We start from the raw sequence: 24,922 nt of genomic DNA, 5'->3' as shown, positions 1-24,922 counted from the left end.
TGGGAGCTAACTGTGCTGTCCTTTCTTGGTTTTCTTCATTACTATTTGCCATTTACTCAAATCTCTTTTCCCTTACACATTTTAAACATATTGGAGGAAAAAGAGAGGAAGGCACAAAGGAGAAAGGTGGGGAAGATGGCTTGATTTGTTTTCTGAGAGGTAGGTGGAAGGTTTAAAAGTGAATGCAAGACTTTTAGAAGGTTATGAACACCAGCAGGCTAAGGGATTTGATTTATTTTTGAGTACAAGAACTAAAAAATATTGTGTAGTAGGTGTTCATTTCTTGTATACATAACATGTATATTGAAAGGGGAATGTTTCCCACTTGTGAATGGGAGCATCTCATTTGTATATCAAAGGAAAAAGGGCCACTTGCTAAGCCACAGCTGGCAAAAAAAAATGGTTTTCTCTGTCCTGCAGTGATGTATCAAATGCATTGGGGAGAAAAAAGATAAGATGTGGAAGCCAGGTACGTCTTCTGAATTTAATAACCTGATCTACAAGACCAGAGGAACAACAGAGCCATCGACTGAGTCCATGCAAAATGATTCATTACCAATTAACTTTCTTTGGCTTGACTTCGCGGACGAAAATTTATGGAGGGGTAAATGTCCACGTCAGCTGCAGGCTTGTTTGTGGCTGACAAGTCCGATGCGGGACAGGCAGACATGGTTGCAGCGGTTGCAAGGGAAAATTGGTTTGCTGGGATTGGGTGTTGGGTTTTTCCTCCTTTGTCTTTTGACAGTGAGGTGGGCTCTGCGGACTTCTTCAAAGGTGGTTGCTGCCCGCCGAACTGTGAGGCGCCAAGATGCACGGTTTGAGGCGATATCAGCCCACTGGCGTTGGTCAATGTGGCAGGCACCAAGAGCTTTCTTCAGGCAGTCCTTGTACCTCTTCTTTGGTGCACCTCTGTCTCGGTGGCCAGTGGAGAGCTCGCCATATAGCACGATCTTGGGAAGGCGAATGTCCTCCATTCTGGAGACGTGACCTACCCAGCGCAGTTTGATCTTCAGCAGCGTGGATTTAATGCTGTCGGCCTCTGCCATCTCGAGTACTTCGATGTTGGAGATGAAGTCACTCCAATGAATGTTGAGGATGGAGCGGAGACAACGCTGGTGGAAGCGTTCTAGGAGCCGTAGGTGATGCCGATAGAGGACCCATGATTCGGAGCCGAACAGGAGTGTGGGTATGACAACGGCTCTGTATACGCTTATCTTTGTGAGGTTTTTCAATTGGTTGTTTTTCCAGACTCTTTTGTGTAGTCTTCCAAAGGCGCTATTTGCCTTGGCGAGTCTGTTGTCTATCTCGTTGTCGATCCTTGCATCCGATGAAATGGTGCAGCCGAGATAGGTAAACTAGTTGACCGTTTTGAGTTTTGTGTGCCCGATGGAGATGTGGGGGGGCTGGTAGTCATGGTGGTGAGCTGGCTGATGGAGGACCTCAGTTTTCTTCAGGCTGACTTCCAGGCCAAACATTTTGGCAGTTTCCGCAAAACAGGACGTCAAGCGCTGGAGAGCTGGCTCTGAATGGGCAACTAAAGCGACATCGTCTGCAAAGAGTAGTTCACGGACAAGTTGCTCTTGTGTCTTGGTGTGAGCTTGCAGGCGCCTCAGATTGAAGAGAGGTAGAGAATCCAGTGACCACTGGGGGATCAGAGGTGGAGAGGGTGAGCAAATTTAATTATTGAGAGTAACTAGCTCAGAGGATCTTTCCTGTTTCAATGGCATAGTGAAGAAAGCATGTCAGTGCCTTTACTTCCTCAGTAGTTCGTGGAAGGAAGACGGCGGCTGCGGCCCCGATCCGGGCAAAAGCGAGGGGGAGGCGGCGGCCCCGGCCTCGGTAGAGCGAAGCAGGCGGAGGCCCCGGTCCGGGCAGAAAGAAGGAGGAGGTGGCCCCGGTCTGGGCACAGGGAAGGCGGCGGCGGCCCCATCCCCAGTCCGAGCAGAAGGTAGGCGGCAGGGCCACTGCCTGCTTCGCTCTACCGAGGCCAGGGACGCCGCCTCCCCCTCACTTTTTACAATTAACTTTGCAAATCATTCTGAAAGGAGTGGACGTAAAACACTACAGCACAGTACAGGCTCCTTCAGCCCTCGATGTTGTGCTGATCCACATATTCCTTAAAAAAACGAAATCTTCCTTATCCAGTAAACCCTCTATTTTTCTTTCATCCATGTCTAAGAGTCTCTTAAATGCCCCTAATGTTTCACCTTCCTCCACTATCCCTGGTAAGGCAAAAACTTATCCCTGATATCTCCCCTAAACTTCCCTCCCTCACTTTTTACATAATGTTCTCTGGTGTTTGCTATTCCTGCCCTGGGAAACAGGCACTAGCCGTCCATCCTCTCTATGCCTCTCATAATATTGTAGACCCGTATTAAGTCTCTTCTCATCCTTCCATGCTTCAAAGAAAAAAAAGTCCCAGCACTGCTAACCTTGCCTCATAAGATTTATTTTCCCAATCATCGTAACATCCTGGTAAATCTTCTGTGCACGCGCTCCAGAGCCGCCACATCCTTTCAATAAAAAAGTGGCCAGAACTGTACAGAGTATGGTCAGTTCTCTGGTTAGTATGGTCTAACCAGAGATATGTAGAGTTGCAAAATGTCCTCTCTACTCTTGAACTCAATCCCTCCATTAATGCAGCCCAGCATCCCATAGGCCTTTTTTAACTATCCTATCAACCTGTGTGTTGATCTTGAGAAGTGCATGGAACAGAAAGGAATATATTTGCAAAGTGACTGTTATTTGAACAGAATTATGCTTCTCTCCATAATATGAATTTTATGGACAAAATAATCACAGCCAAACCACCAGATTAACTAATAGGACTCAACTCATCCACTGATCTTAATTTAAAAACGAAAAGCTGGAGAAACTCAGCAAGTCAAACAGTGTCCTTTATGTAGCAAAGGTAAAAATACATAACCGACATTTTCTGGGTGAGTACCTGGTCATAGATCTTGAGAGCAGCAAGTTGCAGATGGAGAGCAGTGAGAGAGAATCCCACAGAATTCCCTTCAGCGAACAAAGGTGAACTTTTTCAGGGTAAGTATCCCTTGAAGAGCTTTCACAGAGTTGTGTAGTAGTCAGAAATAAATCACGAAAACTTGTATACACAGTGGTTGAAGTAAAAACACAAAAAGCTGGAGAAACTCAATAGGTCAAGCAATGTCCTTTATGTAGCAAAGGTAAAAAATACATAGCTGACAATTTGGGCTTGTCCTTCATTAAGGTACGGTAAAAGGTTGGCAGGCGTCCAAACAAAAGATTAGGGGAGGAGGTGTGGTCACAAAGCCAGGAGGTGATAGGTAGAGAAGGGAGGGAGGGGACAGCAACGATCATGAGGAGGAGGGATGGCTGGGTGAATAGAGAGGGAAGGGAGGGAAGCAAACCAGAAAGGGGAAGGGAAAGGGGGAGGGGGAAGAGTGGAGCAGGTTAGCAGAAACGGGAAAAGTCGATGTTAATGTAATCTAGCTGAAGAGTTCCCAGACAGAAAATCAGGTTTTGTTCCTCCAATTTTCAGGTGGCCTTGGTGGGATAATACATAAGGCCATGGACAGACATGTGAGTGTGGCATAGAACTGAAATGATTTGCTACTCGGAGGTCTCTGTCACTGGTGTGAATGGAGCAAAGGTGCTCAGCGAAGCGATCTCCCAATCTGCTCCCAGTCTCTCCGATGTAGAGAAGGCCACAAAGGGAGCACTGAACGCAGTAAATCAGTAGAAATGGTCAGCTAGCATTTTGAGTTGCAACCCTTTATTGTGACTAATAAATGAGTGCAAGTGGAGAAAATAGGTGAAGTGTAATGTGGGAAATAGAAGGTATCTACTGCAGTGAATGATATATCTCTGAATGCCAGTGTTCACAGAGGGATCTGGGTACACACACTTCGTTAAGGATTGGGGGAAAAGTATTGATGTGGATTGAGAATGGCTGGCAGATAGAAGACAGAGAGTTGGGATAAATGGCTCATTTTCTGAGTGGCAGGCGGTGACCAGTGGGGTGCCACAGGGATCTGTACTGGGACCCCAGCTGTTCACAATTTACATTAATGATCTGGATGAGGGGATTAGATGTAATATTTCCAAATTTGCAGATGACACTAAGCTAGGAGGGGTTGTGTGCACAGAAGAGGGGGGTCAGGAAGCTCCAGTGTGATTTGGATAAATTGAGGGACTGGGCAGATACATGGCAAATGCACTACAATGTGGATAAATGTGAGGTTATCCACTTTGGTAATACAAACCGGAGGTCAGATTACTATTTGAATGGCAATAGATTAAGAGATGGGGAAGTGCAGAGAGACCTAGGGGTACTTGTACACCAGTCTCTGAAGGCAAGCATGCAGGTACAGCAGGCAGTTAAAAAGGCAAATGGTATGTTGGCCTTCATATCAAGAGGGTTTGAGTATAGGAACAAGGATACCTCATTGAAGCTGTACAGGGCCTTGGTGAGACCCCACCTGGAGTATTGTGTGCAGTTTTGGTCACCTTATCTAAGGAAGGATGTTCTTGCAATGGAGGGAGTGCAGAGGCGATTCACCAGGCTGATACCTGGAATGGCAGGAATGACTTATGAGGAAAGATTGCGCAAATTGGGATTGTACTCGCTGGAGTTTAAAAGATTGAGAGGGGATCTCATAGAGACCTATAAAATTCTGGCAGGACTGGACAGAATGGATGCAGATGGGATGTTTCCAATGATGGGAAAATCTAGAACCCGGGGCCATGGTTTGAGGATAATAGGCAAACCATTTAGGACCGAGATGAGGAGGAATTTCTTTACCCAGAGGGTGGTGAATCTGTGGAATTCATAGAGGCAGGTTCATTAAATATATTTAAGAGGGAATTAGATATATTTCTTCAGTATAAGGGTATTAAAGGTTACGGAGAGAAGGCGGGGACAGGGTACTGAACTTTAAGGTCAGCCATGATCTCGTTGAATGGCGGAGCAGGCTCGAAGGGTCGAATGACCTACTCCTGCTCCTATCTTCTATGTTTCTATGTTTCTATGAGATCAAGGTGATGGTAAGAGACCATATAGGCTCGAAGGACCAAAATGCTGAATCAGATGTAGAGATCAGGAATAGTAAGGGGAAAAGATTTTGGCGGAAGTCACAAATAACCTCCAAATCACCAAACAATAACAGTACTGTGACGAAGGCAATAAATAAAGAAATGTTTATTACTTAAATGTAGCAGATCAGCCATGATTTTTTTGAATGACAGAGCAGACTTGACAGGCCAGATGACCTACTCCTGCTCCTAATGCTTACGTGCACATGTGCTTGTGTAGCAACTAATTACAAATAAAATGTTGCTCATTAGTTCAAAGGAGTTGTGTACAAAAGGAAGTCTTGCTTTACTGTACAAGGATTTGCAGAGTCTGAAGATGGGAAATTACACACAGGATAAAAGGATGCCCATTTAAGACTGAGAGGATGAATTTCTCCTTTCAGAGAGCAATGAAATGACTGCGTTATTAAATGTATTAACAGCTGAGATAAATAAAATTGTTGAAAATTTGGGTACTAAGGATTAAAAAGACTCCTGAAGAAGGGCTCAGGTCTGAAATGTCACTACAGGAGCTCCTCAATTTATGATGGGGTTACATTCCGGCAAACCCATCGTAAGTCCAAAAAAAATCATAAGCCGAAAAAGAATATAACACTGGGCATGAAGAATGCTTGAAGCATTGAACCAAAATTAATTGCTGGACAGTGAGGAGACACACAGGCCTATTTACAGTGTACTCGTTCATGTGATTGCTACAGAGACTGCGAGTATGGTTGAGCACCTCGAGAGAGTAGCATACTGCACATCGCACGCATGGGAACAGATCACAATTTGAAATCGTAAGCCAGACCATCGTAAGTAAGTGAGCACCTGTACCTTTTCTATTGATGCTGCATTGACCTGCTGAATTTCTCCAGCAATCTGTATATTGCACAGGACCACATCAACTGCAGACATTCTTGTTTTCCTACAAGGATTATGTTTTTCATGTATAAAAGGGGAGTTAAAGCCAATTATTCAATCAGCAATTATCTTAGAAGAGCAGGCTTGAGGGGCTGTTTGACCTACTCATGCGCCAATTTCTCGTCCTGAGTTCACCACGTATTCACGTTGCTTAATAATTAAGATGAATTTTAGCTAAAACAGAAGAGCAAACAGTCAAGAAAAGGGTGATATTCTTAATTTATCCCAATAATCTCTCTTTAATTCTTCCTTGGCAAATACTACATCAATGGACAGAGCAGAAATAGAAGGCAATCCGGTACCGATGACACGGTGAATTACACAAGAATGTAATTCAAGAGTGAGAAGCTACCATTTTACGTTCTTAGATCTGAAAAGATATGCAACATTTGCATTCTGTACTTTGACTCTTAAGTATTTGCATTACTAGACTTTGATTCTTAAGCATCTACATTTTTTTCTGTATCTAGAACAAGGGAAAATTGCCTGTCCAGGCAGCCTGCTGCCTCATTTACATATTGAATTTATGGTCCAATAATCTGCAAATGTGAAGTAAACTGCCAAAGAGAACAAAAATGGCATCAGTGGTGTTAATGGCACCTGTTGGGACACTACAAAGAACACAAGCAATACGGGGCAGAAAACAGGTCATTCAGCCTCTCAAACCAGCTGAAGCACCCGCTAAAAAATGAAAAGAAGAAACAAAAACACAAAAGTCAACTTAGTTGGTTATTAGGTATCTATGCTTACAGAATTCCTTTTCCCCACCTACTAGCAGTAACACTATAAAATAAAACCCATCAACCTGGGTAGGTGTCATGTTCCAGAGGATGGTCACCACTCCAGCCCCCGCACCCTCTATTCTTGCACCAGTTTAAAACGACTGTTAAACCGTCCATTGGATTTGTAGTTACACATTATCCCTCTCGAGGACAGAAAGAAGCATAGGCCGAATTTTCAACTGAATATTGAAGGAGTCATGCATTTTATATTTTGTACATGATCATACATGAGGCACAGTCTGTCTATTCAGTGCACATAAAAAAATGAAAAATCATGCCTCCTGGCTAACATTTATCATTCGATAATAATTTCAAAAGCCCCAGTTCAACTGGTCACAACTAATTTGTTCTTTTCCACTTATGCGCTTTTACTAATTGGCTGTTATGTACACCTCCCTTGCCTCACCAACAGCTGCAAAAGAGCATTGTTTAAATGCAGTGTTTAAAAAAAAAACTCTGAACCCATACATATATTAACATTGGGTATTTACAATCTGAATTAAGTAGAACCTATTCATTGTAATTCAGTTTTATGAATCACCTATTAAATTTCAACGGTGTTGACAAAACATAATAGCGAGTAATTACTGAGGCTGTGCATTAATCACAGATAATACACAGCTCAATTACTTCACAAAATTACCTTCATCTCATCCGCCATTTAATCTTGGTATTATGTGCATTGATTTATTCAAAATGTAACATGAAACATGTCCCTAAATGGCAGGAATCAAAATACAGTAACTGAACCATGCACAAAGCTGTACTATTTTGATTGTAAAATCAAACTCACCAGTTTATTTTGATGTTATCACAATATAGAAAACATGCTGTTTGTCTTCCTTACTGCTTCAAAAAACATGCTGTGTGCGTCCTCCCTACTCTCTCTCTGTTCAATCTGCTTAATAATGTGTTAATCATTAATACAAGAGTAATAGCCACAAGAGCTTGCTCAAAACAGAATAAACTGCTCTGAGACATAAGCACAATGAATCATCTGGTTTCATACGCATGCTGGTAAGCTGAAACTGCCTGTCTGCTCTTTAAACCCATTAGTACTAGAAAGGACATATCCATTTTGTTTACCCCAAACATGCTTTTTAATCGCAATTAGTATTAAGGACTCTTAACAGGGTGACAGTGCACACATGCAAATAGGCTCACCTCAAAGATCAACCTGCTCCAAAAACAATAAAATCAACTTGCATTTAATGTTTTTGACAAAACAGTGCCCCAATGGGCTTCAGGCCATTAAAAAAAAATGGTGTCAAAGTCACCAAGCTGGATGTTAAATAAACTTGAAGCGCATCATAACAGATTTGAATATAGTATGGCACGAAACTACACAACATGGTTAATGTAAAAATTGGGATGAGAAAACCCAAATCCTTATGACAGATTAGTGATATAAAGTCCTTCGCAGCGTTAGCTGCTCTTAGCCAGAATAACCATGAAGAAGTAGGCCATCAAGAAGAACAAATTGGGAAGGAGGGAGGGAAGGGAGGGGGGAGAAGGGGAGAAAATGACACTGTGTATATTCAAGAGGGAAATGTTTATGTGTATTTTGGTCAATATGGTTCAGAGTGTGAAAAATTTTTTAAAAATTAAAAAAAGAAAGAACAAATTGGGGTTCATCTACTCTTGCAGTGTCCTGTGGACCTAGTTTTAAGTGCACAGTTGTATAAATGGAATCAGCCTTACTGAATTCCCTCTTCGGTTAACGCTGAACACCTGCTAATCATGCTTTAGGTTTAACGTAGTAAAGCCACAAGGAAAGTTCTGAAAAAATTTTTAAATGGTGCCTCATTGTCATCAGGAAATAGGAGAATGTGGTGAAAAAAGAAAACTGTGGCCAGGTACAAAATCATTTCCAATCTACCCTTTAGCATTCTTAATTTTTAAATTTAAACACACAGCACAGTAACAGGCCCTTCCTGCCTACGAGCCCATGCCTTCCAAATGCCCCAATAAACTGTCAACCCCATAAGTTTTGAAGGCTGGAAGGAAACTGTTGTGCTCGGAGGAAACCCATGTAGGCTCGGGAAGAAGGTACAAAGTCCTTACAAACAGCACCGGATTCGATCCAGGGTTGCTTGGCACAGTAATAATGTTGCACTAACCATGCCGCCCTCTTTTTCAGATCTCTTAGAGATTGAACACAAACTGAATAATAAAGTTTAAAAGTTACTGTTCATCTTGTGGTGTACTTTCTGGAGAAGCTCCAAAGCAACTGGACATCTGGCGAGAAATTTAGTATAAACACGTTTACATTTTGGCACCATTTCCAGCACCCAAGTCCAACACATTAACAGCTCCCGTAGTGTATTGTTCAGTTTCAAGGACTTCAAAAACTCACTTCATAAAGGCTCAAGCTTCCTTTCCCTGCTTGCTGCTTTTTCTATCATTGCTAACATTTAATTCGAGGAGCTTTTGATAAAGGAATATGGGGAAAAGTTGAAACACTTGGCTGAAATACTGTAATATTAACAGATGAAAGCTTTTAAAACTTTTCCAAATAGAATAGATTACTCCTGTAATACTTTATTTTCCTCTTGGAACATTGATAGTGACCTTTTGTTGCAAGTCAAATCAACACTGATGGTTTTTTTCACTTGTATTGCAGTGGAAAGAAGATAACAAATGTTGTATTTGTCATGAAGAGTTCCAATCAATTAGCTGGATGGAAAAAATTAACCTTGGATTATAAATATGCCCTTAATTTCAAGGCAACAAACCACAAGGGCAGTACATGTATTATGCAAACACTAAAGTAACATGCCTCAAGTGAAATAATTTTTACTGAATAAACATAATACAACTGAATCTATCAAACCAGTAGATCTGGCTTTCAATTTAATTTCCTTAAGGAAAAAGAATCAAAAGATTACTATGGTCATACATGTTACTCTATACTGAAGAGAGGAAGTATTTTACTGGGCTAATGTGAAAATAATGGTAACACTTTTTGACTTATTTGTAGAGTCTTACTTTGCATTTTGGGATGTTTTTCCATTATATAGACTTAGATCCATATTTACTTTAAAAACTATACAGACTAATCATATGGCCATTGCACTTTCCAATGTGGGTTTGGAAGCATCATGGAAGTCACACATTTCATTTCCCCTACATAACGAAGAGGGAAGTTGTGACAACCATTCATTCGTATGAAAGGACATTTGTCAGGAAATAGCTCAACATGGATTCGTGAGTTTTTGGTAGTCCAATCACTTATTCTCTAATACTTCCTTTGTGATTAAGAGTCTGAGTTTCAACGCAGGATTTCTAAGACTGAACTTTGGGAATGACTTTTGCGATTCATGCACAAGTACTCCCAAATCCATCTGCCTAACAGCATGATGCAATCTTTTACCATTGAAATAATAATCTGATCTATAATTTTTTCTTTCAAAGTGGATGACCTCATGTTTACAAACATTATACACCATCTGCCAGATCCTGGCCCACTCACTTAACCTATCTGTATCTCTCTGCAGTCTCTCCAGATCATCTGCACTATTTCCTTTTCTACTCAATTTAGTGGCATCAGCAAACTCAGTCCGCTTTTCCAAATCATTGATGAATATTGTTAATGGTTGCAGGCCCAGGACAAATTCCTGCATTACTCCATTCACCACTGGCTGCTAACCAGAGGAACATCTATTCTTTTCTTTACCTGGCCTCCTCTATCCACTGCACTCATTATATCTCCTCAAAGAACTTTGGTAATTTGTTCAAACATGACCTACCCTTCCCTGAATGCTACATCTGCCTGAGTGAATAAATATTATCAAGATGTGTCTTTTTTTTTCCTTAATAATAGTAATTAAACTTTTGGAGACAATAAAGGGTGAAACTGAGAAAACAGTTCTGCTCCACATTTCGAAGTAGGGTAACACAAGAGGTGGAGATTCTGATCTATAGAGGGTAAAATGCTCAGAACTAGTCAACAGTGAATGATGATAACCTTTCATAGAAGCAAAATAACTTTATTGTCATTGATTCTGCTTCAACACTCAATGTTAGAATTTTTTCAAAGATCTACATGTGTAACACTGGTCTATAATGGGTACCTCACATTGGAAATGAATGTGGTCTGAAGCAGTACTTCTGTGGGCTATAACATTCTTTGGATGACATAGTAGTACAGCTAGTACAGCTGTTACCTCATTGCTCCAGTGTCCTAGGTTCAATCCTGACCTTGGGTATTTTCTGTGTGGGGTTTTCACATTTTCACTGTGATCCTGCAGGTTTCCTCCAGGTTCTTCCATTTCCTCCCACATCCCATAGATGTGCAGGTTGGTGTGTTAACTGACCATAAGTAGGCAGTAGAAATGGGAGGCAATAATTGAAATATGGGCAAAATAAAACAGGATGAGGGCAAACAATGTCTGATCATCTTCAAGGACTTGGTGGGGAAAAGGTTTGTTTCCATGCTCCTTAATTCTAATATCTGCTAGTAAGCACAGAGTCATTTGTACAAGTTCAGAACAAGTTCCTCTGAAGAAAACAGTTTGTAGTTGTGATATTTCAACACTATTTCTGAATGGCAATCTGAACTTCCTCAAGTGCTCACCAAAAACAGAAATGTTGGAGGAACTCAGCAGGTCTCGCTGCGTCCACAGGAGGTAAAGATATATTACTGATGTTTCGGGCCAACTTCAACTTCCCTTGCCTCCTATTTCCAACACATTGGTGAATTAATTAATCTGTTAATAATGAGGTCAACACATTCATCATTATCATCTGGATGAAAATTATTTTTTTGCAGTGTAGTTCCCGAGTGACCGATGTACTTCTTTATAATGCACATCCATAAATTAAACAAGCCAATAAAAAAAGAATTTAAACAGAGCAACTGCAAACCATGCTTAAATTTGGTTAAGATCAAGTGTAGTATCTGTTCTTATCTGTTTAATATCTGATACGTCCCTTATTTAGGGACTATATATTAAATTGATTTTTGGAATAGGGAGATGGAATAGGGGCTTGCTCCGTCCACTCCATGCATCGACCGAGTATTGCAGTGCCTCTGGGAACGGTGCACCAAAAAAAAAAAGAAAGTCTCAAGCAAAACTGACCACTAACTACAAGCAGAAGATGAAAACACCTGCAGTCATGCAACAAATTCCATGTCTTTGGAATGTCCCAAAACAGATCCCAACTAATGAGCTGCAGAAAGCAATTGTACAAATAGCAATGTGCCAATAACCAATGACTCTTTTAGCTGTAATGATTAGCAGGACAACACAGAAAACTGTCCTGCTCTTTTTTTTGAAACTGTCACATAGAATTTTTCACTCACAACTTGATTAACTAAGGAACATCCAAAAATCTGGAATTCCTTCCATACTGCTCTGATTTATCAGCTTGGAATTAAATTATTGATTTGTTGTAGCAAGCTGCAAATCACTAACCACTGAGCAACAGCTGACAAAAGTGTTGGCTTTTCTCTATCCTGGATCATTGAACATGCTGCATTGGGAACATGGTAGATGAGTTATCTCATCAGTCAATTAAAATTCATATCCTGTTGTCATATCCATGGTCTATTTCTTTCATTTCTTTTCACCTGACAATCCTCCAAGATCTTTGCTCTCCTTCTCAGATGACACCCTGACTATTCTTGGTTTTCTAGCATCTTTTGCCTCACCTTCTAAATTCTAGTTGTAAACCTCTGTTTTAATGCACTTCCTTATCGAGCTGAGCATCAAATATCTGTTTACTCTTTTTTTATTAAGCCCTTTGGGAGATTATGCCTTATGTTTTCTGTCATGCAGTTCCATTTGGTTAAATCCTAATTCAAAATAGTACCTCTACATCCAAGTGTCTTTGTCACTATCTATATCAAAAATTCCACGCAGGGGATTTGACTGACTGCTGCAGAAGAAGAAAAAAATCACTGGAAATCAATTCACAATTTTGAAATTTCTTCTGGTTTCATCACAATGTAAGAAATAACATAGGGAGGCATCTGGGTAGAAAGGTGAAACCTAACCTAAACCGAACCCAAACTATATCTGTGGCTTTATGATGCCTTGATGGTTGACCTAAGTGCTGCACATATTCAGGAGTTGTTGGATACCAATGTCCCAGAGGGACAACTGCTTCCCTGACTCTGCGGCTCCACAAATCTGTCACCTTTCAAAGGCTTCACCGGCAATTCTCTCAGGACACAAATAAAAACTGCAGTGCTGGAAATCTGAAATAAATGATGAAAATGCACAAAACATAACCTCATGTTGCAAACCCACTGCCTTACTGAGTTCAGACCTGACCTTGGGTGCTGTCTGCATGAAGTTTGCACGCTCTCACCGAGACCATTTCCTCCAGGTGCCCCAGTTTTCAACCACAACTTGATAATTTACAAGTGAGTAGGTTAACTGGCCATTGTAAATTGCTTCTAGTACAGAGAAATGGAGTTGTTGATGAGAATGTGTGAAGTATTAAATGGGATTCATTCAGAATTAGCGTAAATGGGTTGGTTATGTCAGCACAGGTGCAACAGACCTGCTACCCCTGCTTGAAACATCTTTCCCTTTCCACAGATGTTATCTGGTCTTAGTTCCCTCAGGGCTTCTGACCCCAATCTGCTGCACTTATTTTGCAGTCTTGGCCCATGCCACAAAATCTGAAATAAAAAACAAAAAACTCTGGAAACACTCAACATGTCAGGTAGCATCTGTGGAAAGAGAAATATTTAATGTTTCTGGCAGAATTGTTGTTTCCTTATAACAGGTCTTTGGCTTAAAAAGCTAACTCCGTTTCAGTTCCTTTTGAGATTCCTCTGGTTGTTAGTGGCCAAAACCCCCCATCCTAGAAGCAGCATGAATATGCAAGATTATTTATGAAGAGCTCCTCTCCCATCAATCCAATCTGTCCTGAGCACAATTTGTTTTAAAGTTGACTCTATCCAAAACTGACAAAAACAACCATGCTGTCTTGAACTTTGCTTCATAACCAAGCTCAAGTAGATATATACCAACAAACAGAATCTTTGGAAGTAAAGCAGAAATAAAAATGTGGAAACTGGACGGAGCAACTCTGAATTTTATTAGTTTCATTATTCTACCCTTTCTTACGAAATATGCAGAGGCACCGACCGACAACAGGCAGAGTTTGGTGTATTGTAACTTAACAAGCATGACAGTGATAACTGTATGGTAATTTTTTTGTGATTTGCCAGGAAAGGTCATTGATAGAAGGAAAAGTGGACGACAGTGACTTGTTGAGATCTGGGATGCATTAGCTGCAAAGGTGGGAGATGCAAAAGAATTGGATGCACATGGTGGAAAAATTCATAATATCATGGGGAAAGGGCAAAGAAATGAAACCAAATAAGTAAGTTCATGCAATGGGTAGAATTACTCATCTCTACACTATCATTCTGCAATTTTATGGCAGATACAAAAGAAGAGATTCAGATCAGCACTTTTACCCACATTCAACAAAAAATAGAAAAAGGAAAGATTTACACCATGTCCACTATTTTATTAATGGTTAACAGCACCATTCAAATTCAGTAGACAATTTCCTAATCCAAAGCACACTTTGGCGAGAAATTATTTCTGTTCCTTTCACCCATTTCACAAGATATTCAAGCTCATTTGCTGAAATCATTCAATCCACACAACTAAAGACAAAAAGATCCTCAAAATCAATTTTTGCTCTGTCCAAGGTTTATTTTTCAAATGCACGGTAGATTAAACAGCTTTGGATGTTGGATTTCTGGGTAATCATATGGCATAATGTCTACACAGCCTATGGTTGATACACTAACTAATGCGCAGAATTAACTCACTCCTCCAATTTTAATCCAAAATTGAAATTTTCACCCATTCTTTATACAGGAAATAATTTATTTTAAGTAAATTTCTTGTGCCTTTTATCAGCTCCTAAACATTGCAAAATTCTAAGTTAAGGAAAGACATGCAGGAAAACTACCAACAAGGAATAGCTTGATTTATTAGGAGTTAGACCGTCAAAATCAGAAGCACCCATACTTGATAGAAAGAAAGACTACCTCTTCAACATGGAATCTTATTGGCAACCTAAAGAGTAACTCTTATTCTTCACAGCTGCATCAAACAATCAAACTTTGATTGACCCCCATTCTTCACAATTATCTCTCGAAACAATTAAACTCGGATCTCAGCCTTAAAAAATCTTCATCAATTATATTTTGACTTGTTAACTAATCATTGGACTTTGTCACCTCAAAATGGATTTTATTGTACTTGATAACTCGGCCAAAGGATTGCGCTTGAAAACACTAAACCTGTTCATAAACAAAAGGACCTAATTAAACTTTGAGCAATGTTATTAATGTCAACAAGTTCATATGCATCACCATTTCAATGTATGGACCCATTTCACAGTTGCCAAGGGTATCTTCAGAAAAAAGGCAAGAAACTGGGAAATAATTGAAGAAAAAAAATCAGTCACCACTTTTAAATCATACATCTTGTCCCTTTTATTACAAATGTGTATCTCTGCATATACAGTGAAAAACAACACGTTGATGGTCATCAACTTGTAACCACTCCTGCCAATATTGGACCTACGATGATGTGTGTGAAATTAAATTGTTGCAAGCTTACATTGGAAACTGTCATTTTTAAAGAGTTTACAATGACAAAACTATGTACACTGGAGCAGGTATTATTTTTAATTTTGATTATAAATGCTGATCCTGCCCAAGTAATTCCAGTGCTGGCATCTAGTTGGCAAAGCTGAAAAATATATTCTATATTCCACAAAGTAACAATTTTTTTTTAAAAAGCAGAAAATTAACCTTGTTGCCAATAATGCATTCAAATAATAATGAAGCAAAATCTATAAATAATCTGTTCATCATAGACAGGGCTCATCACAGCCTTGGCCCAGATATGGAGACAAATATCAAATGCCAGTGGAGGGAGTGGGTGCAGTTGGTTGCACAATTAGCCACATTCAGCACTTATGGATGGTGATTTTCTTGGACTTTCATCTGTTAAATGTCAACAGTGATTTTCAGATATTTTCAGTCCAACTTGAACTATTTGCCAAATTAAAATGGTTGCTACCATATGCATTAAGCATACATATTGTAGGTATTCAGAAAAAAAATCTGATAATACTAATTTTATACCAGTCTTACTCATTCACACTACTCACAGAGGTTTCTCGTGTCATGCCCCAGTCTGCATTGATGGCATGGAGCTGGAGAGAGATAGTACCTTCAAGTTCCTGGGAGTTGGAGGACCTCTCATGAAGCCTGCACATTGAAACAACCATGCAAAAGATACACTAATGACTTTAATTTCCAAGAAGCCTGACGAGATTTGGCATGTCATCAAATACTCTATCAAACGTCCACAGGTGTCCAGTGGGAAGTATACTGCCCGGTTACTTCACCTTCTGGTTTAGTAATGTGAGTGTCCAGGAACACAGAAGGCTGCAAACATAGCCAGATCCATCACAGGTTTTGACCTTCCATCCATTAAAGATATCTATGTGTGGCACTGCCTCAAAAAGGCAGCTAACATCATAAAGGACCCCCATCACCCTGGTCACAATCTTTTCTTGCTGCTACATTCAGGGAGATTCAGAAGCCCAAAGTCCACCAACTTTAGGTTCAAGAACAGAGTTTTATAAATAAAACAGCTAATAGCCTCTTGAATATCCCCTAGCTACCCTAATGATAAACTACCCCAGCACCACAAAAATATCTATCTCTTTCTATGCTGTGGTACTTTTATGAATACTATTAGAGATGTGTTCTTTATACTGGAGCAAGTAAGAATTTTAGACATATGTATATTGTACTTATGTGTATGACAATAATCATCATTCAAATTTATTGTTTAATTAACATGTTTGCAATATGAGAGAAAACTGGAGTACCTAAAGGAAACAAATGTTGTCACAGAGATATATGCAAACTTCCCACAGAAAGAAACAGAGGTCATGAATGAACCTGAGCTGTTACAACAGCTACCTTTGCAAGTTTTTTTTCTACTTACTTACTGGAATGTATGGACCTTGTCGTATTTCACCTATTGAAGTTCATTAGAAATGATGAGCAATATTAAGGAAGAGATATTCCCATCTGGTTTAGACTGGTCTTGAAAGCCAGATCTCTCACCAGGTTTTAAGGTTGAGGACCTGAGAGAAGCTGCTAACCTATAAAACTTCACTCAGCAATTAGTCTCTAAGTGATCTATTTAGATCAAATTGTGCACCTTAATCCTCTGATAGGGAGCAATTGAGTCCTTCAAGAACAGATCAGGCCAAGAGAGCAACAACACAGTTGCAAAACTTTATACTATAATCCAAATCCAAGATGAGCTGTTATCAATGCCATTGGCGATCAGATGGCTGTAATACAAGGAACTGGCCCTTAGAACAAGCTGTCAGTTATAATCATAATCTCCCCTCATGCAGAGGGAAATAAAGCTGCAAGCAGCTCAAAATCTTTCAGAGAGCATACTTTTGCATGCTGAGTCTGGCTAAATTTACAGAAAAAAGCCACAGGCACCATTTCTTACCCAACTTTGTTAACTAACAGTGCAAAAGCAGAAGGATGGTGAAAGAAGACAACACAAAGTAGAATGATCCCCCCACCACCTCCCCTTCCCCTCTCGACCTACCAGTATTTTACAAAAAGTATGTTTTAAAGAAAAAGGTTAACCGAGACCTAAATTGATTTGTGATTTGTCATTTGTACAAAGATCCAGTGGAAAGCTTTGTTTTGCATGCTATCTAGGCAAGTCAACTTCCACATAGGCCATGGAAGATTACATATATGGTGTTAAAATAAATAAAAAATGCAGAGTACAATCTGAAGAGAAAATATGGTTAAACAGTGCAAGGTATCATCTTACACTATGGGTGTTCAATCCATAGAATGACAACAGAAAGAAAGAATGAATTTGGAAGTGAGTATTTTCAAACGTGTCTATCTTCTATTTGTAGGAAGGGAGGAGAAGCGAGTGCAACCAAAATGGGATGTGTCCTTCAATATACTGGTTGCTTTCCCCGAGGCTGCATATAGTGAAATTAGTGTCAATATAGTGGGGTTGGTTTGTATGATTCCTTGAGTTGTATTCATCACTCAGCAACTTCATGTGGCCTTTGGCAGAGCCACTTCCATTCTAAGCTATAATGCATTGGGACAGATTGTGTACCTATACAAATTAGTAATGACACCAGGGGCATGCTGAAATAATCCATAAGAACAAATCTGATGCTTCTAAATTTTAAGAACCTCTGTTCATGTTAATTTTTGATTTGTTAAATTGCACCCAGTGACACTGAAATTGCAACATATAATTCCTGACCATCATCCAGAAGTACTTACATCTACTGTAATTAAACCCTTTGAGAGGTTGGTCATAGCCAGAATTAACTCTTGCCTATCGCAATCTCACTGGCTCTCAGCCCTGATCACCTGGACAACTGCAATTCCTGCACTGCTTTTCATTGATTACAGCTCACCTTTCAACACCATCATCCCCTCTGTTCTGCAAGCTTCAAAAACCTGGGCCTCTGCACCTGCCTCTGCAACTGGATCCTTGACTTCCCCATCATAAGACCACAGTCAGTGCCAATCAGAAACATCATCTCTTCCTCACTGACAATCAACCAGGATGCATGCTTAGCCCTACTCTCTTTACACCCATTACTGTAATGGCTGGGAACAACTACAAATGCCAACTACAAATTTGACAGTGACACCACGGTTGTCCACAGAATCAAGATGGCATTGAGAAGTGTACAGGAGGGAGATAGATCAGGTAGTTGAATGGTGTCACAACAACAACCTTGCACTCAACATTAGCAATACTAAGGAGATGGTTGTGGACTTCAGGAAGGGGAAACCAGGGGAACACAAACAACTCCTCATTGGAACTTAATATTCCTGCGTGTCAACAGCTCTGAAGACCTGTGCTGGTCCATCACATAGATGTAGTCATAAAAGGCTAAAAGTGGCTATATTTCGTTTCGAGTTTGAAGAGATTTGTTATGGCACCATAGACTCTTACAAATTTCTACAGGTGTACTGTAGAGAGCATTCTGATTGGCTCCTCCATAGCAGCAGTGATGCAACCAATGCACAGTCGAAGAACAGGCTACAGAGGGTTTTAAAGTTGGCCAGTGGCATCATAGGCATTACCACCCTTTTCTCACAGCTACCATCAGGAAGGAGTACACTTAACATTACAAATCAGCTTCTTCCCCTCCACCATCAGATTTCTGAACAGTTAATGAATTGATGGAGACTACCTTACTATCTTTCTATTTTTGCATGTTTTTTTTTAAAATCTTGTATTTATGGAATTGTAATTTTGCACCTTGTTCTACACAATACTGTTTTACACACATGTTCATGAAAATATGGGAAAGTGCGACATCATGCATTTCAAAAGAGGAATCTGAAGTAGACCATTATCTCTCCTCTCCTCTCTTCTCCAGCTGAGTGGGACAGAAAGATTAAGGTGTTCAAAAAACATGAATCGAGAAGGGTTAGCAGACACGTGTAGCAAGTGGACAGGAAGGCAAATGACAGAATTGTCTTCATTACAGGGTTGAAATTTAGAAATACTGTAGATAAACATGTTACAATTATTCAAGGCACTGGTAAGGCCACATCTGAGGTACTGTGCTCTTTTTCACCCCTTATTTAAGAAAGAATATACTGGAATTAGAGGCAGTTGAAAAGGGATAAATTCTGGAATGAGAGGGTTGTCATATTGTGCAAAGCTTAAAGACATTAGAATCATATTATTTGGCATTTAGAACAATGGCAATGATTTTACTGAATGGGCATGACAGGTAGATTTTGAGATGTGTCCACTGATGGGAGCCATAAAGAATAGAGAGCTATTATGTAAAAGTGAGGTGCATGGAAATTCTTCTTAGAGAGCATGGTGGGAGGGCTATGGGGAAGTGGTGAAAAAAAAGGGGCGGAGGCCTGGAACAATCAGCCCTTATCCCATCGAAAGATGGGGCAGGTTTGGTTTTTATTAGGAGGAGTCACGCGATGGAGTAGTGGCCGGACGGTGAACTCCAGCCCTCTCCAGAAAAGTCGGGAAAAACAAGAGAAAACACAAAGGCACAGAAATAAAAGTTACAGAAAAGTGAGTATAAAGGTGGAAAGAAGATGGCGACAAAAAAAGAAAAGTCGAAAGCAACGGTAAGAAGAGAGGAAGAGAAGACAAAGGAGGAAAAAGGTGAAGGCCTTACCTGTCCGAAGAGGCCCGCTGCGGAGAGAGAAACCCGCTCCCTCAGGTCGGTAAATAATGGACTACAAAAATGGCTCGCAGAGCCGAGTAAAAGTGCGCAACCGCGCATGCGCGATGCGAATGAAAAAAAACACACCGACGGGAGGGGGGACCAGCTGGGGAGTCGATCTCCACAGCCGGCAACGACAGCTGCAGAACACCTGCAGCAAGAAGAGACCACAGAAGACAATAGAAACAAGATAGAAGAGGAGGAAAGGGCACCAAAGAAACAACAGATGGTCAACCCAGAGGAAGAAGAAGAGGAAGAGTATGGTGAAATAGAAGAAGAAAAGATAGGCAAGGTAAAGGATATACTTGCTCTTATTAAAGGATACATGGAGTCATTTAAAGAATGGCAAACACAGGAATTTAAGGATTTAAGAAAAAGAATAAACAACACAGAGGAGAAAATAATTAAAATGGAGATGACCTTAACAGAAATGGGAAAAAAAATGGACAAGATGGAAGAGCGGGCAGTAGCAGCAGAAATGGAGGTAGAAGACTTAAAAAAGAAATTGGAGAAATCTAATAAAAAAACTAAAGAGACACAAGAACTACTAGCTCAAAAAATAGATATAATGGAAAACCATAACAGAAGAAATAACATAAAGATAGTGGGCCTTAAGGAAGATGAAGAAGGCAAGAATATGAGGGAGTTTATAAAAGAGTGGATCCCTAAGACCCTAGGATGTCCAGAACTACAGCATGAAATGGAAATAGAAAGGGCACATAGAGTATTGGCCTCTAAACCACAACCACAACAAAAACCAAGATCTATTGTAGTAAAATTCCTAAGATATACTACAAGAGAAAAGGTACTGGAGAAGACAATGGAAAAAGTAAGAGAGGGCAACAAACCACTGGAGTATAAAGGGCAAAAAATCTTCATTTATCCAGATATAAGTTTTGAACTCCTAAAGAAGAGAAAAGAGTTCAATACAGCAAAGGCGATTTTATGGAAGAAAGGGTATAAATTTATACTAAAGCATCCAGCGGTATTGAAAATATTTATTCCAGGACAACAAAACAGACTATTCTCGGATCCAGAAGAAGCACGAAAATTTGCAGAACAATTACAAAAATAGACTGAGGGAGGAAGACGGGTAATGAGAGTTAAAATGATCACGACTGATATGTATGTGGGTAAAGACAAAAATAGACTGAGGGATGAAGACGGGTAATGAGAGTAAAAATGATCACGATTGATATGTATGCAGGTAAAGAGGTATAAGAGTGAATAGAGACAATGAGCATACATGAATGTATCTGTACTTAGAGGAAAATATAGATAGTATAGACAAGAATTAATAAGGGAAGGTAATGGAATAGAGAGAATAAGGAGGGAATTAAAAGAGGGACCTTTGTGACATATGAAAAGTGAAATCTTTTCTGGGGGAGGCGGGGTGGGGGGAAATAGCGGTCACTGCAAAATCAGTTGACGCTTGCGAGTGGATTCGCAAATCCAAATGGAGAGGGGAGATGTGGTTGTCCGACAAGGGATAAAGGACAACTCAGGAGGTGAAGGGGAGATTGGGGATAAATAAGATAGAAATAGGAGAATAAGGAAAATGTTAGATGTTGTAGGAATGTTGTCTTATAAAGAGTTGAAAATAAGAAAACAGAAATGGAAAAGGAGGAAAGGTAATGATGGAAAAACGGAAAGAGAAGATAAACAAAATATAAAAGGGCTACGCTGAACTATATGTCTTTAAATATTAATGGAATACATAACCAAATTAAAAGGAAGAAACTACCAAATTTAAATGAATAAATGTATTCCATTAGAAAAAATAACATATTGGTTAAGAAATAATATTGAAATATTCGAACAAGTATAGGAGCCTTACATTAAATACAATAGCGAAAACCTACCGGGGACAAACATTACCTAAGTTGATGGAAGGAGAAGGAAAGAAAAGAATGGACTCAGTAGAATTTCTGGTGTAATTTTGTTGAATGACAACATTGTCTGACTGGCTTAATGCAACCTAGATTGTATACCTAAAATGGATGAGAGGGGGGGGTGGGGGGGTGGTTTGGGAGGAAAGGGGGGGGGGGGGAGAAAAAGTCACTGTATATGTGTGAAAAGAAATAGTGTATATCATGGCTAATGTGATTTATGGTGTGAAAAATAAAAAAATTAAAAAAAAAAAAAGAAAGATGGGGCAGGTTTGAAGGGTCATTTGGCATACTTCCAATCTTATTTCTTTGTTCCTTGATGAGGCAAAGAGATTGTACCATCTTTCAAATTTTAGTCGGCCTCATTTGTCAGATGATTTTTAAAGATCTTGTGATATTTGTTCTTAAACAAACTGGGCATTCTCCCAAAATCTCACACCCATTCTTCCCGCAAAAACAGATAGACTGGTCAATTATCAATTTTTTTTTTCTCTGGGATCTTGCTGTGTATATGTTTTACAGCCAATAATGTACTTTAGAACATGGGACATTACAAGACAGTAGAGGCCCTTCAGCTCCACAATAAACAAACTTTCTCAACAATAAAGCTTCCCCACTTCACACCCATAATCCTCTATTCTTCCTGCATCTATGTGCCTGTCTAAGTCTTTTTTATGTCTCTTTTGTACGAGCCTCCACCACCCCTGGTAAAGCATTTCAGGTGCCCACAATTTTGTGTAAAAAAATTAGCCCTGACATCTCCCCTAAACTTTCCTTCCCTCATCTTGTATAGATGTCTTCTGGTGTCTGCTACTCTCGCCAAGGGAAAAAGGTGCTTGTTGTCCACCCTATCTGTCCCTCCTTTAAACTTGTAGACCTCTATTATCGTGACTGCTGTCCAGCATTAAACTTTTATTTCCCCATTCAGTTAGACAAAGTCTTTGCATAACATTCAGAGAATTTATGGATATATGGGAAGGCAAGTGAGAAAGGATGGCGATGGTTGGGCAAAATGTTGGAAATTGTGAACATTCCCCTTCAAAAGTTAAATAAACAAGGCATGATTTAAAGAAATAATAGCAGTTTAGGCCAAAATGAGCCAGTAATCCTTTAGTAAGGTCAGTGCACAGGGCCTGTAACCTTAAGCCACTCACGTAAAGAGTTGAGCAGCATTTTAACCCTTTTGCATTCTGTAACCCTTTAGAAGAACATTTTAAATTCCCACTCAATGTGCTATTTTTGTGATCAGATGAAATGTCAAATAAAACTAAGTGCATCATTCTCATTCAAGAAAAATTATTTTTTCTCATTGTTCAACCTCCAAACTTTAGTATCAGTCCCATCCAGACACATCTCACCAAAAGGTAGCAGCACACACTGCAAGTTCAATCGTGCAAGTATTGGAAACCTCTCATTAGATGCTTGCGCTCAAATGCAATTAGACAATGAATGACCAAAGGATTAAGGTGCACAATTTGATCGATTCTGTTTGAAATAAAAATTGCCGAACACAGTTTACAGAAATACTAACATGAATAAAATGCACTGGCAAATTACTTATTTGTTTATCAAGGGCTTCTCTGTTCTTCAACAGTTTCCTGTTCGCAGAAGGAAAAGGTGCTGGCACTGCAAATTTTTACTAATTGCAGCAACACCAACAATGACTCTATGCCGTTAATGTGATAAAGGGTCCTCAGTATAACCAGCGCCACCCGTCTACTAGCACACAAGTGCAAAGAAGGTCCTTTCTTAGAGAAACAAAAGAGCCATTCATCCACAACCTTCTGCCATTCACTCTAACACAATCTGGCTAATTACCTACTGCTGAAATTCAAGATAGAGAGAGCTTTCATTACACATTCAGCACATGGAGACAAGAGGCTGGTTAATAATTCTGGTATCTGTGAATTTGCTTACATCCATGGCTGCATCCCACATGCATAAAAAACATATTGGATGAATAAGGCTTTTTACTGCATTTCAACAATCCTGGGAAGTCATCATGTACAGCACTTAAAAACAAGTCAGTTGATATTGAGGCATTGGTGAGAACTCACTTCGAGTATTGTGTTCAGTTTTGGGCTCCTAATTTAAAGAAGAAAGTACTGACATTGGAGAGGATTCAGAGGTTCACAAGGATGATCCCAGGAATTAAAGAGTTATCACATGATGAGCATTTGACAGCTCTTGGCTTATACTCATTGGAATTTAGGAAAATGAGATAGGATATCATTGAAATAGTTCTAACATTGAAAGGCATGGACAGAGTTGGTATAGAAAGGTTGTTTCCCATGGTGGAAGAGTCTAGGACAAGAGGGAACAATTTTTGGATTGAAGGGCATCCACTTAAAACAGAGATATGCAGAAATTTCTTCAATCAGAGAGTAGTAAATCTGTAGAATTTGTTGCCGCAGGTAATTCTGGAAGCCAGGCCATCAAAGGTTAAAGGGAGAAGGCCAGGCAGTGAGGCTGAGTAGGAAAATGGATCAGGGCATGATTAATTGGCAGGACAGACTTGATGGGCTGAATAGCCATTTCTGCTCCTTTGTCAAGTCAAATTCATTGTCATCTGATTGTACAAGTACAACCTAACGAAACAGCATTCTCCGGTCCTTGGAGCAAAACAATGTAGACATACAACCAGACATAACTTACAGACAAACAATACATATGCAGGACAAGTATTTCAATTATATTAATAAATAAATATTGTTTTGTGAATATGAGATTCTCAAATGGTAAGTGTAAGCAGATCCTTTGGTCGTCAGCATTCTCACTGCACATGGAAAGAAGCTATTCTTTAGCCTGGTGGTTCTGGCTCTGATATTCCTCTATCTCTTCCCAGACAGCAGCAGCAAAAAGATGCTGTGTGCAGGGTGGAAGAGGTCATCATGATTTTGTGTGCCCTCTTCAAACAATGATCCCAGTAAATCACATCGATGGTGTGGGGCGGGAGGGGGTGGGCGTGAAAGAGACTCCAGTGATTCTCTCTGCCAC

At 39.9% G+C, this 24,922-nt stretch overlaps 1 protein-coding gene, 1 long non-coding RNA gene and 1 other non-coding gene across 5 annotated transcripts in view; 2 read left to right on the top strand and 1 right to left on the bottom strand.

The window, feature by feature from the left end:
• Positions 1–9,565, top strand: part of LOC138739200 (uncharacterized) — a 67,363-nt gene extending 57,798 nt beyond the window's left edge. Inside the window, exons 2-3 of the long non-coding RNA XR_011342081.1 lie at positions 5,775–5,874; positions 9,385–9,565. This is a non-coding gene — a long non-coding RNA (uncharacterized lncRNA). The remainder of the gene's footprint in view (positions 1–5,774; positions 5,875–9,384) is intronic.
• Positions 1–24,922, bottom strand: part of maml2 (mastermind like transcriptional coactivator 2) — a 407,948-nt gene that overhangs the window by 219,815 nt on the left and 163,211 nt on the right. The window contains exon 1 of one of the 3 annotated variants that reach the window (XM_069890777.1): positions 7,555–7,643. The exons of 1 other annotated variant lie outside the window; for it this stretch is intronic. The gene's annotated coding sequence lies outside the window, so the exon portion shown is untranslated. Of the gene's footprint in view, positions 1–7,554; positions 7,644–24,922 lie in introns of those variants that run through there. One more of the 3 variants, XM_069890778.1, reaches the window with a different exon arrangement.
• Positions 11,625–11,813, top strand: LOC138740182 (U2 spliceosomal RNA). The gene has a single exon (XR_011342727.1). It is a non-coding gene; the product is annotated as a U2 spliceosomal RNA (small nuclear RNA).

This window comes from Narcine bancroftii, chromosome 7 (assembly GCF_036971445.1).
Source record: "Narcine bancroftii isolate sNarBan1 chromosome 7, sNarBan1.hap1, whole genome shotgun sequence".
Lineage (NCBI taxonomy): Eukaryota > Metazoa > Chordata > Chondrichthyes > Torpediniformes > Narcinidae > Narcine > Narcine bancroftii.
This window is presented reverse-complemented; position numbering and strand designations above follow the sequence as displayed.